This window comes from Onychostoma macrolepis, chromosome 07 (genome assembly GCF_012432095.1).
Source record: "Onychostoma macrolepis isolate SWU-2019 chromosome 07, ASM1243209v1, whole genome shotgun sequence".
NCBI lineage: Eukaryota > Metazoa > Chordata > Actinopteri > Cypriniformes > Cyprinidae > Onychostoma > Onychostoma macrolepis.
The window spans coordinates 47,041,347-47,056,529 of record NC_081161.1 but is presented as its reverse complement, the minus strand read 5'-3'; the positions used below and the strand labels follow the sequence as shown (position 1 = coordinate 47,056,529).

Here is a 15,183-nt window from a genome sequence, read left to right as displayed (position 1 = left end):
TGAAGAAACAGCTGGGGCAAGCATACAGAAGTCACATAGATTTAAATATATTTTTAATAAATATGTTTTGATATATTTAATATCTTAAATTCAAATAGAAGAAAATATATTTTATACAATATATGTAAATATATTTTGAAATATATATAAAATATAGTTAAATATTTGATTTTTAATATTTTTCATATATATAAAATATAGGAAATATTTACATATGATATCTAAATGTATTTACATATAAAGGAAATAAATATATGTAAATATATTGCAAATTAATATATGTCCATATATTAATTTCTAATATTTGTTAAATTACATTTCTGTACACAAAAATATATATATTTTGAAATATATATTAATAATATATTTAAATATTTGATTTTGGCCGCTTTTTAATATTTTTCACATATATTAAATACATGTAAAAAAATTTACGGAAATATTTACATATATTTATTTCCTTTATATGTAAATACATTTAGATATCGGACTATGTAAATATATTAATTTGCAATACATGTCCATATATTAATTCCTAATATTTGTTAACATATTACATTTATGTACATGTAAATATATTAGATTTCTATAAATGCAAATATATTTTAAAACATTAAAATATTCAATTAAATAAACTTGAACATGTTTCATAGAATATATTCCCGTTTACTCAAACTTTATGCAAATAAATTAGATATCCACACATGTGAATTTTTTCATTATCGAGATTATGATTTGCCCCTTCATAATAAATAGAATACAAACTAAATGTGGGCACTGGAAAACTCTCCAGACAATGTAACTTAAAAACAGAGGCAATATAAATTGACTTATTAATATAAAGAGTACATTTATCAACACCAGTTGAGCATGAACCTACAAAATTATGAATGTTTATGATGTTTCTGGCACATAAGTGAAAGATTATCCTTCTGTTAAGCATCCAGGGTCAAAACATTATGCAAGTCTTAGTAGGCATTCAACACACTGTATTTAAATATTTAAGATCCATCATTAACTATGCACAATTTCTCAACTAATCACATACTCCTCTATTGAACCTGAATCAAGCATTATAATACATCAGCTAATCAGGCCCTTAACCAACCCACTTCCAATAATTAATTGGAAATCATGCAAAAAAAAAAAAAAGTTTTTTTTATTTTTTCAAAAAACAAACAAAAATAATGAGTTAGTTAACCAATGAAAGAATACTATGACAAATATATCACTTTATGGATATACAGCAAATGTGGAGGGAATTATAATTCACACTGATGCACTTCTGAATAGATGTATTATAGCATACCAAGTTTAATGAATCTCACACCTAACATACAGCATTATGGTCATTTCACACTGCCACAAAAACTATTTTCTTAAAAAAAAAGTGCTTATTTTGTTTTGTTTGGTCAGTGCGTTCACCCTGTTGGAGTATAGCAAGTGTGAAATGACTTTTAGGTGCTTTGGGGGAAGAAAAAAAAAAATCCATATATACAGTCATGGCCAAAAATATCGGCATTCTTGGTAAATATGATCAAAGAAGGCTGTGAAAATTAATCTGCATCGTTAAACCTTTTGATCTTTTATTTAAAAAATTCACAAAAATCTAACCTTTCATTGGATAATAAGAATTTAAAATGGGGGAAAATATCATTATGAAATAAATGTTTTTCTCAAATACACGTTGGACACAATTATTGGCACCCCTAGAAATTCTTATGAGTAAAATATCTCTGAAGTATATTCCCATTCATATTCACAATTTTGAGCACTCCAGCATGATTATGAACATGAAATTATCCAGCCATGGCTTCCTGTTTCACAGAAATATAAATAGGAGGGAAAACAAAGCCCAAATTCCCTTAATCATCCATCACAATGAGAAAAACCAAAGCATATATTTCTGATGTGCAGCAAAATATAATTGAGCTTCACAAATTAGTGAAGTGGTTTTAAGAAAAGAGCTAGAGCAGTGAACATTCCCATTTCCACCATCAGGACAATAATTAAGAATTTCCAATCAACATAAAATGTTAGAAACTGCCTGGAAGAGGACGTGTGTCTATATCGTCCTAATGCACGGTGAGAAGGAGAGCTTGAGTGGCTAAAGACTCTCCAAGGACCACAGCTGGAGAATTGCAGAAAATAGTTGTGTCTCTGGTCAGAAAACCTTAAAATAAATAAATAAATAAATAAATTTCAAACAGCACCTACATCAGCACATGTTGTTTGGGAGGGTTTCAAGAAAAATGATCATAGCTCATCCAAAAACAAACTCCAGCATATTCAGTTATCAGACATGACTGGAACTTCAAATGGGACTGGCTTCTATGGTCAGATGAAACTAAAAAATGAGCTTTTTAGCAGCAAACACTCAAGATGGTTTTGGTGAACACTGCTGAAATATACTGCTGTATTGTTGATGTTGTGGGCCTATATTTCTGCTGGAGGTCCTGGACATCTTGTTTAGACACATGGCATCATGGATTCTATCAAATACCAACAGATAAAAAAATCAATAAGTGACTGACTCTGTTAGAAATCTTATAATGGGCCATGTTTGGATCTTCCAACCGTACAATAATCCAAACACAAACCTCAAAAACAACACAAAAATGGGTCACTGAGCACAAAACCAAGCATCTGCTGGTCATTCCAGTCCTCTGACCTGAACCCTGTAGAACATGAGTGACCTGAAGAGAAGCAGCAACATGGAGCTGTGAATCTAAAGGGTCTGGAGTGATTCTGGATGAAGGAATGGTCTCTGATCTCTCGTCAGGTGTCTCTAACCTCATCAGGCATTATAGGAGAACATTTAGAGCTGTTAAACTGGCAAATGGAGGTTTCAAAAAGTATTGAATAAAAGGGTGCCGTTAATTGTGGCCAATGTGTATTAGAGAAAAACATTTATTTCATAATGATATTTCCCCCCATTTTAAATTCTTATTATCCAATGAAAGGTTAGATTTTAGTGATTTTTTTTAAATAAAAGATCAAAAGGATTAACAATGCAGATTAATTTTCACAGCCTTCCTTTGATCATATTTACCAAGGGTGCCGATATTTTTGGTATTATTTATGCACCTAACCCTGAAGAGAACAAATAATATGCTATTAGAAAGCAATCCTTGTGAGTGAGAAGTCTGGTGTGGAGGGTCGATCTGGAGCTGAATTCTGTCCAGGTTGTCACAACATCTCTTGATTGTCTGTCTTCACGAACAGCCCTGAAATACAATTATTAAATATTATCAATGATTGTTATAAATGTAATGTGAAGCTTTTACATTCACAATGCTCATTTTGATCTTGGTGGTGAAGTGTGCAAAAAATTCTGCCGGACTGAAATTTAGTCTTTGGTGTAAGAGTACAATTAAGATTTTAAGTTTTAAGCACCTTTCAGGCTTATGTGAGGTTTCCACAAGCAACAAAGTCTCCTTGAACAAACACTTTACTACATTTAAAGTTTAGAAAATCTTACTTCTAATTCCCACCTTCGCCGTCCATCTGGTATGGCAGATGATGACCATTACAGACTGTTTCACTTTGAAGTAAGGCACAGTCACGGTACTCGGTTCTGTCTTACCATTATTAATTTTCATTTCAAATAACTTTTTTATTATCATCTGTGTCTTGTTTTGAATTATGTTGTACCACTCTGTAGGTTGCAGTGTCCTCAATGCAGTGTTAAACGAGATGGCCTTGTAAGACATACTGGACTCAAAAAATATTTGATATTATTTGATATATTTTTTAAATATCTGATAAACTTTTGAATGTTTGAGGTTTTACTTACTAGTCAGATGGTTCATAGTGTCTTGGAGATGTTCTTCGATAAGAGGTCCCCTCCAACTCTGCTGCACAGCCATCAGCATGGAAGAATATAGGAACATAAACAATCTGTCACCGAGCCAACAATATGTAATATACAATGTCAGGAGAATAATGTACAGAACAAATCTTAAGAAAAGAGATTTTAGGTTTTAAAGATGCATAATGATATAGGTGAAATATATTGTGAAAATGCATATGAAGTTATTTAATAAGCCTTTACAAATCACCAGTGTTTCCTATATCTCTGTCAGCAGCTCATTAGCGTTTTTTTTTTTTTTTTCGGACACTCCTGAAATCACGGTACGATTCTTATCAATATGTGTCTAAAATGAAAGATAAAAACATGTTTGGAATAGTTTCAGCCCATTTCAGTTCATGTAAGTGGATTAAGAGTACAGTGTATACTTTTAGGTTAAATTAATTAGCTTATTCAATTAATCCATTAACAAATTGCCAGCAAAACATTTACAAAGCTATAAAAATCACTCATCTACACATAATATGTGATTAAAATCCTAAACTTTCATATATAAGAGCTCAAATCTATAGTTAGCTTACCTCTTATAGTTAGCCTCTATTCGCTTTTAGTCACGTGACCGGCTCGAAGACTTGGGAGGGCAAAACATCCATAGAACTGCTACACATAGATCTGTTTCCCAGCCGCAAATATTTAGATCACCTCTCAAAAGAATAAAAGAAAGGTATTTCTGAACAAAATGCAAGTTTTGGCCAATATTTGGCAAATATATTAAGTGCCTTAATATATTTAAAACGATAATATTAAAAGATCAGATTCAGTATTCACCATATTAATGATGCAATGATTTACACAGGCAAGCAGATGAGGGCGGAATATGACGCAATCTGTTTAACGGTTCAGTGTTTCTATGGGAAGCCATTTAATGTGAAACTTCGCACATTGCGTTTATATTCTGGCTTCATCTTCTTGCCTGTACAAAATGTGCATCATCAATAACGTGTTTACTGAATTTGCGTTTTACTACATTTACTTGATGCAATCTGTGTAAAAATAACTGGCGGTCACTGGAACAAAGCTTGGTTTTGCCCGCCAGGTAGGCGTTCCTACAAGGGTGTGACGTCACGTGAAAACTATCAATAGTTAGCTCACGGTTGTGATGCTAACGGACTTTTTCCCAATGCCACTGAACCATTTCTGTAAAGTAAATATTCAACAGAAGCCTGTCAATTACATGTAAGAAAGTGTCAGGAACAGTTGTATGTAATTTGTGTAATTTTAGTAATTTAATTTAACGTACCTGAAAGCAGTAAAAACAACAGTGAGAGATGGAGTTTTTTTGCTACTTGTCAGCTGAGTTGCCGTCCCGTTTCCATGGTAACTCCCTCCACTCCAGTTTAAATGCGCCTCGAATGTTCAATGCGCGCGCCCATCAAACACGTGAAAATTACACCTGTTTCACACATGCTCCGTCTGCAGTGCGTATGCGGTCCATGTGCGTTAAGTATTCGGTGCAGAAGCAGCACGGACTCATTGTGCTTTCACACAGGAGGCGTTTGCTGTCCGCTCCTGGTCCGGGACTGTTAACCATAAACACAACATTTATCACAACATTTATTTTTATTTCAAATCCAAAAGTTGTTAGCCTACTGAAAGTGCTTTTTCAGCATTGTAGTGATCACATAATAGTGTAGTTTTATCACAGTACAGTTACACAATCTTTCATATATTCACGTTTAAACTCAATTAATATAAATGTATTCAATGCGTTTGGCTTCTAGATTTGTACATTGAGTTGCTCAAGCAAGTGGAAACACATTTAAACACTGCATATAGCCTACTTTTCACAAATATTTTTAATTAAAACTTACCACTGAAAGAAACAGTCGGCTCTCGTGCCTTTTGCATTTAAATCTTTATTACAAACAGTCCCGCGGGTCTTAAAGAACTCTGTTACACAAGTGCATATGTTGCCTTGTTTATCTAAAAGTGCACTTGTCTTTGTTTTAAACCTAGCCAAAAAGCCTGTGAAACACAGTAGACTTTAATTATATCTATTTTTTTGTGAAATTACTACATTTCCATGTCAATGTTCATTTTTACCGTGAACAAAGCGCTGTCACTTTAATTCAGCGCGTGCATCACAGCAAAAATAGACTCGGTGCAGAAACGATCTCTGCACTGGTGCAGACCCACCGCTCCTGGACCGCGCTGCCGGACCACAACCGCGTGCAGTGTGAACACTCTGATCCGTTAACATGAGTGCGGAAAAAAAATACGCACCGCAAACGCACTGCAAACGGAGTATGTGTGAAACAGGCATTACGCAGCGTTTACATAATAGTACATAAAATTAGAAAATTGTCCTGAAACTTGATAACATTGTCTAAGTGGATAGTAGTCAAGTCAAGTCACCTTTATTTATCGCTTTTAACAAAAGCAGATTGTGGCAAAGCACTTAACAGTATCAAGTTGGAGGATAGAGTGTCAGTCATGTATAATGATAAGATTAAACACTGAATTTTCAGTTAAAGGCATTTCATTATTGAATTCAGAGATGTCATTGTCTAACTCAGTTTAGTTTAAATAGTATCTGTGCAATCAAATCGGCCATAATCGCTAGAAATTAAGTAGTAGGCCTAAATTGAATGAGAATATGGGATCTATAATACAATGTAATTGTCATGATAATTATGAGGAAGCAGAGATGCAAGTGAAAACTCAGAATTTAATATATATATATATATATATATATATATATATATATATATATATATATATATATATATATAGTCAGATACAGTCACAAGGCCGGTAGACGAGGATGATGATGAAGGTGATGACCACCTGAACGGAGTTCTGGGGGAGGTCAAGGCAGTCAGAGGAGCGGCTAGTTGGCTGAAGTTGCGAATAAAACGCCGGTAGAAATTGGCGAAACCCAGAAACCTCTGTAGGGCCTTACGGGAATCTGGGTTTGGCCACTCCACCACAGCCTTAACCTTGACAGGATCCATACGAAGACCCTCTGACGACACCAGAGGGTATCCCAAAAAAGGAACCGACTGTGCATGAAAAGCGCATTTCTCCGCCTTGACAAAAAGCCCATTCTCTAACAGCCTCTGAAGCACTCGCCGGACGTGCTGCACATGTTCCTGGAGAGAAGAAGAAAAAATCAATATGTCATCCAGGTAGACATATATGGTCGATCAGTTCATATCTCGCAGCACGTCGTTGACGAGTGCCTGGAAGACCGCCGGGGAGTTCGATAACCCAAACGGCATTACCGAATATTCAAAGTGACCCCTGGGGGTATTGAAGGCGGTCTTTCACTCATCCCCCTTCCTGATGCGGACCAAATGATAAGCATTACGTAAGTCCAGTTTTGTGAAAATAGATGCTCCCTGCAACCTCTCGAAAGCTGAAGACATCAACGGCAAAGGATAGGTATTTTTTACCGTGATGTTGTTCAACCCTCGGTAATCAATACAAGGTCGCAGGGATCCATCCTTCTTCCCCACAAAAAATAACCCCGCCCCCGCTGGAGAAGAGGAAGGGCGGATGAACCCGGCTGCTAAAGAATCAGAAATGTATTTCTCCATAGCCTCTCTCTCTGGAGCAGAGAGCGAATATAACTTGCCCTTAGGCGGAGACTTACCTGGCAATAACTCTATAGCACAGTCATAGGGACGATGCGGAGGGAGAGAAGCAGCTCGAGACTTACTGAACACTTCCTTCAGGTCCCGGTACTCTGCGGGCACGTTTGATAAATCCACTGTCTCCTCCTGAAACAAAGGAACAGAGACAGACTGACAAGCAGACACAAGACACGACTCATGACAACGATTGCTCCATGAAACTACAGCACAACTCTGCCAGTCCACACAGGGGTTGTGCTGAAGGAGCCAGGGGTGACCGAGGACGACAGGGGCAAGGGGGGAGTCCATGATGAGAAATGACAGTCTCTCGCTGTGGTTGCCGGATGTGATGAGGGTGATAGTCTCTGTGGTGGAGTTGATGGTGGGAAGATTCTGGCCATTGAGTGCGTGCACTGAAATCTTCTGGGTGAGAGGTTTGATGGGGATGTTAAATTTGTGTGCAAATGTTCTGTCCATAAAATTACCTTCAGCCCCGGAGTCCAACAGTGCACGGCAGTCGTGGTTGAGTGTTGACCATCTCAGTCTTACCGGGAGGAAAGTTGATGTAGGTGAGGTCTTCTCGGCGGAGATCCCGCCCGATAGTAGCCTCAACGTTACTATCGGGCTCTGTCTTTTACTGGGCAATTAAATGCTCGGTGTCCAGTCCCACCACAGTACAAACATAGTCCTTGGGATCTCCGCCTCTCCTTCTCCTCCCGGGAAAGCCGAGCTCGCCCTACCTGCATGGGTTCGGGATCGTAGGAGGGGCTGACCGCATCCGCTCCGCCGAATCGCTGGATACCAGTCTCTCCAGAAACACGAGTGGGTAATAACCGCCGCTCGACTCGACTCAGTCTGGCATCGACTCTCAGAGCCAACTCGATCAATCCGTTTAGAGATACGGGAAGGTCCATCGCATAAATCTCTCTCTGGATGCGGTCAGCCAGCCCATGCAGGAACATATCCCACTGCGCCTCCTCGTTCCACTGGCACTCCGCCGCCAGAGTCCGAAACTCAATGGAGAAGTCAGAAACTGAACGATCTCCCTGACGAAGGTCAGCCAATAGTCGGGCAGCTTCTCTTCCGGCCACGGCGCGATCAAACACTCTCCTGAGTTCGGCGGCGAGTGCCTGGAACGAGGCGCAGCATGGATCTTGATTCTCCCACACCGCCGTACCCCAGCGTGCCGCCTTCCCGGACAGAAGGGTTAACACGAACGCCACTTTGGATTGTTCCGTACTGAAAGTTCTGGGTTGAAGAGCAAAATGCATTGAGCAACGTGTTATGAAGGCTCTACAATAACTGGGCTCACCTGAGTACGCTTCCGGTACTGGTAATCTGGGCTCCAATTGGGCAGCACTCGCTGGTGGTGGAATGGGCATGGCCGGTGTGGGTGGCGCAGTGGGAGCTCGCAAGAGTTGAATCTGCTGGGTGAGCTCAGACACCTGTGTCACGAGGGCTTGAACAGCCCTGCCCGTGTCGCTGATGTTTCTCTCACAACTGTCCATGCGTTGAATGCTGCTGGTGACGAATGCTTGAAGAGTAGCCGGTGATTCACTCGCTGCTTCCATGGTCAGGTGGTCAGAGCGTTCTGTCATGATAATAATTATGAGGAAGCAGAGATGCAAGTGAAAACTCAGAATTTAATATATATATAGTCAGATACAGTCACAAGGCCGGTAGACGAGGATGATGATGATGATGAAGGTGATGATGTTGATGATGACACGACACGGGCGACACAGGGACTTCGATGGTCTTGAAGGGCTCGGTGAAGTGCTCGGTGAAGATCCAGTGAGGTGACGTAAATCCATACAAAGAGACAAGACGATCAGGAACTCGAAGACAGGAACAAACTTGTATGGGACATCACAGGGAACCGGAGACACTCACAACAAACACCAAACAACGCTCTGACAAAGGAAAGGACAAAACAGTGAGTATTTATGGGAGTGTGAATGAGCTGCAGCTGGTGTCAGTGAGTGTGATCAGCTGAGCGCTAATTAGTGATGACACCTCGGTCACGCCCTACACACACACTCACAGACATGTAAACAACAGAGCCACGAGACCCGAAGGAAACAGTGAATTCATGAACCGTGACAGTAATACAATATAATACCTTTAAAAATGATAAACGTAGTGTATTTCACAAATAGCCTATGTAAACACACACATATGAGCATTATATGTATTTTTTCAATACATTTTCAAAATATATTTCAATATATTTAACAGTGCTTCACATATATGTGAATATATTACCTTTCCGTATGGGCAGATAAATCAACACTCAGGTAACGAGAGGGGTAGTTACCTGTAACTGGTAGTAAGAATAGACATGAGCACATGGCACGAATAACAAAACAAACCCCTTGTGCTCACATAGAGACAGAAAATTACGTAAGACACGAGCGGTGAATGAATGAACACTCAGCTGTGCGCAGAAGATTATCGCTCAATCACTAAAATATGGTGCCTAAAGGTGAGAATCTTCACTAGCCTCAGGATTCGATTATGACTCAGAGGGTAACAATTTGTATTTAAAACGACACATCTTTATTACACTTCAGTTATTTTATTAATTACCATATTAATCTCAATATGGATCTTTTTGTTTTTATAAATAAAAATAAGAACATTGATGCAAATAAACAGAAGAACAAATATAGAAACAAATGAAATTAGCATTGCTTTACTTTTTTTTTCTATTCAACAGAAGCATTAAAGTAAGAAATAATACAGAAATTGAATAATTAAATGTATGGATCAAAAATGGTCAAAATGGACATAAAAGCATTATGAAAGTTAAATTTAAATCATTATCTTTCCGTTTCAAATTTTCGAAATTTATGTAAATGAAAATAACACAATCTCAGACTTTTGAACTACTCACATGAACGTTGCACCATTTATTATACTGAATAAAACAAAAGAAGCAACAAGCTAACATATTTATTTTTTACACCAATTAATTACTTATTACAGTTTAGCTGAGGCTGTTTTTCTTGTATGACTTTTTCATTGTTACCATAACATTAAAAGTATTATGTCTACTGTTCCAAATGATAAAACTGAACAAATATTTTTTATAAAATGCTCTTATTTTAGTTTCTGCACTCTGAATTTCCAGGTGAAGGGCCAAGCACACACCTACTAGCATTTGCATTGGAAAACAACTGCTGAAGAGTAAAATTTTGCATAATCTGGAAACATATTCTACTAATCACAAACTCACAGTACACTTACACAAATACAGCTGACCTGAAGGTACAAGAAACACATTTCTAATATTTTGCATATCCAAATGCATCATTAAAAATGTGTCTCTGACCAAACATGTATGTGATTTTATCCAGTGCAATACAAATATAAAATATAAATATAAATGCAAGAATTGATCAAATGTAATTGTGTACCTTCTATGCAAATGCATGTAATTGTAGAGTTAATTTTAGATGTGGACTTTCAAAAGGAGAATGCATTTCTGAATGAAAACATCTGTAAATGTATCTACATGAAGTATACTGAGTGCCAAGATGATCCACCAAAACACACACACAACACACCTGAAGGAGGAACCGCACACAAAAAAAAAAAAAAAAAAAAATTCAGGACACGCTTTGCATACATGACTGTAAAATGACCTTCTTAACATAACAAACCCATTTAAAAGGCACAAGATTGGGAACTTCAGAAACATCCTGATGATTCACTGTCACTGAAGGTAGGCCAGCACTTCATCAGTTCACTCTCAGAGCAGTTTAACAGGTTAGTGCTCTCATTCATAAGGGATGAATAGTTGATTACTAATTATGCTGTACTTTAACAAATGCAAGTTTACTCTTTCCGAACTAAATCACATTTGAATATTGGTAATGGCAATTACATTAGCATATTGATAGCATATAAGATATGTATATGTTGTTAATATGCTGTTATGATTTACCTGTTGACTTGCCATTTTACTGAATTATTTTCTTACATTTTCATAATTTAGTTGCACAGCAAATATTGTCCATAAAACTGAAAAGATAGCATTTGCCTTATTAAAATAATAATAATAATAAATTGAACCTAAAATAAATAAATAAATAATCAAGTTAATTTGGGATTTTTAATTATTTATTTATTATTATTTTGTATTTTTATGTTTTTCCAGTGACAAAATCCAAAGTGATGGCCCGAATTTTGCTTCATCTGCTTTTTCTTTCTGGTAAACCATTATGCAAAACATTAACATAACATTAAAAAAAAAAAACAACAACATTCAAATATGTAACAACATTACAAAAGAAATGACAATAGATTTGCATATCCCTGTTGTTTTACATAGAGCAATATTATAACAACAAAAAAAAAAAAAACAGGGTTGGGAATCGAAAATGGATTCCAAGTCCAGAATCAGATACTTAAGGACAGGAATCAGAAACTTCTTGTAAAATTCAAATTTCGATTCCACCTATCAATTCCTGTGTGCACATTTTGAATAGGCTACCTATCGCATTCAGACAGCAGCATCCACCTCCGAAAGCGATGACCACATTTATTTTTTTAATTTTCTTTCATCTGCTCGCTGTGAGGCACAAATAATTTATTATGAAAATTATTATATTCAGTGGCTTCTCCTATTTTTCTATGCGATACAATATACAGTATAGTGCCAGTTTATCAGGAAGTGACAATTTTGTTCTCTTTGACTCGTTGGAATTCGCAAATGTTTTATGCAATATTCTAATTTTTGCGCATAAGTTAAACAAATTTTTGCGCATAAGAAACCCAGCTTATGAGGACCCGACCTAACTATCTGCCAGAACCATCCTGGCTAATCTAATTAAGCCTCCAAAGTTTGGCCACACTTGCGATCTGAAACCCGAAAAAGTTAAGTATATATTTGTGATAAACTAAACATGTTGCAAGAGTACCACCAACATGACAAAGCACTATTTTCAAAGTGCCACTATTATGGATTTTTGAAAATGACCTTTCATGCAGTGTGTAACACAGCTCTAAGTGAATGAAAACATCCTGCTAAGTTTCAAATCTGAAAGTGCACCGTGTATAAAGTTATTAGGTGCATTCGAGTTTAAGCGGCTGAGCAGAATGGTCAGTGTATGACATCAAAGTACCGCGAGAGCGATAAGAAAGCAGTCGATCCTATTCATATCTTTCATATTAGACTTGTTTGAGATGCGCCTCGCCTCGCCTGAAATGTAGGGAGAGTAGGCGGCTGCAGTGAGGGGAGGAGTGAAATAAGCGCAGTCAAGACGGACAGTTCTGACCTCTCGAAGTGGAACAGATACCTACGAGATCAAAGGCAGATATCACGTTATTCTCACTCATATGCTGTGCTGCTGAAAAACATGATATGATTTCAGTTCTGTTGCTTTATATGAATATAAATATGATGAACAAGACACTCAAAGTGCTTCCTATTTAATTCCATACCAAAGGCCTATTTATCATCCATTTTTATTTTAATTCAAACATGTATTTTAGATTTTTATAGAAAATATGACAACAATCACATATCTTACACAGAGATCGCACTATAATAGTGTTTGGGAATATTCATGCACATAGCATGAAATCAGATTAAAAAAATAAAACATTTTAGAAGAGAATGCAAATATCAGGGTTGTCTGAACCCATGAGCATTAAGCTGAGTCCTCAGTCAGTCGTTTCCCATCATGCTTTTGATCAGCGCAGTGGAGACCAACTGCGCGCGACTGCTCAATCTGACACAGCCATCGCGAGAGTTTTTTGGCACACTTCAGCATGACATCAGAGCAAGGGGGACGTAATTCGGACACTTTTCTAACTGGCATGCATCTCGCGGTGATCACCGGTGATCGGTTCTGTGCAGATTTTGCTCATCTCAAACAAAAAAAAATAAATAAATAAATAAAATAAAAGAGTCGACTCTGAATCATTGAAACGAGTTGTTTTTAAAACATGAAACCGTTTCATGTTGACGTCACAAACGCTGCTTAATGAAATGGAATTAATTCAACCAATGGGACCAATCACCACAGATTAGCGTCATGCAAAGCAGGGGTTTGGAAAAATGAATCGCTGAGCAAATAGTTTGGGAGTCGTTCAGCAAGTACGGTAAAAAAAAAACAAAAAAAACTGCATAATACAAGTGTTTTTTTGGCCTTGCATGCATGCCAACCTGTTGTTGGGGACTCCCAAAACCAAAATATAAAACTTTCATAACCCATAACAGGGGCGCTTTAACAGATCGTTAAAAAATGACATTCACCAAAGTGATTCTATTCCTAAATTACAATTAATCTGTTTCATTCCTCAACCTTTGAGGTGTGCGATCACAACACTGTGATCACTGATCACTCTTGGTTCGTCCGTGCAGATGGCATCAGTGTGATTTGAACATTCAAATCTGCGTTCGCACTGCCGTTGACCTGAAGAGAGCAGCTGTCATTTATATGAATGAAACCGCTTCACGGTCTTTTCAACCACACAGCAGTGGCTTAGCGCAAATCCAAATTCATTCCCTGAATGTTTCTCTTGTGACCCGAACATAGTGAGAATCGTATTTCGTGTTAAACAGGTTTTTGAAAGTCGGTGCCTGAAAAGCTGCTCTTAATTTTCATTGATGACTGCCGTATTAAAAAGGTTCCGGCTGAAATGCGGCACTGTCGGCTCAGTCTCGGCATCGGTGAGAAGATAATGGGCCAGAGCCGCTGCTAGAATGAAGGAGGTCAGCCGCCTGAGAGAAAGATTTGGCGGTTAATCCTGAGGAGATTTCGGCGGGCACAGTTCTCAAGAGGAATACTTCAGCTGCAAAAAGGCAAGTTAATTTATTTAATGTTCAATCTCGTGTTGTTTGATGCTTTAAATTTCACGAAGAGTATAGCTTTTAGATGGTTTCTATTAGGAGGTTTGCGATGATAACATAACGTCAGAATTTCTCAGAAAAACCATTCGGTCCCGGTGTTGTGCCCATTTTCGACCCCCTGCCAAATTATTACCCCTCTCATTGAAATCGCTATATGATTGCCTAATCCTAACCCCTCCCCCACACCTAACCCTAAATTTACCAATAGCTACTAGGGGGGTAATAATCTGGCAGGGGTCAGAATTGGGCACAACACCGGATATATTGAGTGTTGATGAGTAACGTTAGGTGCGGTCTCTTTAGAAAAACTATGAAAAAACTGATATGCTGTATCCATGCACCATAATGTTAGCTAATTACATTTTAATGAGTTAAATTCTATTTTGTTTGCTAGAATTCATTCGATCGTCTTTTTCAACGAGTGATTGCTATTGAATAGGAGTCGGACTGTGCTGGTGGCACCATAAGCATCTAACGTTATACGGGTGACTTTGTCTGATTTGATTCACTGATTAAACTGAGCACGCTGTTGTAGCATTACACCTGCTAAGACAATTCAATATGTGCAATCTGAATTTAATAATAATATTTGGGTCATTCTACAGAAACGTCCACTTTTGGTATGGCAATGTCTTATTTTTTTTACATTTAAACTTAGACCACATTATTAGATTACCTTTTGACTTTATGAATACATATAAATGACAGCTTAATTATTATTTTATTTTTTTTAGCTTTTTTGTGCAATTATTTCAAGACCAAATGTATCATTTTTTGTCACTGGTGTTACCTTCTTTAGCAATTGTTAGAATCTAACTCTTAACAAATACCAAGATCGGCAGTCAGGTTTGTTCGGATGCACAAAGAAGAGAAAC

At 37.4% G+C, this 15,183-nt stretch overlaps 1 long non-coding RNA gene across 1 annotated transcript; it reads right to left on the bottom strand.

Moving 5' to 3' along the window:
• Nucleotides 1-3,098: 3,098 nt before the first annotated feature.
• Nucleotides 3,099-4,463, bottom strand: LOC131545034 (uncharacterized). The gene is made up of 3 exons (XR_009272300.1): nucleotides 4,393-4,463; nucleotides 3,797-3,857; nucleotides 3,099-3,227 (listed from the first exon to the last, which is right to left on the bottom strand). It is a non-coding gene; the product is annotated as an uncharacterized LOC131545034 (long non-coding RNA).
• Nucleotides 4,464-15,183: the final 10,720 nt, after the last annotated feature.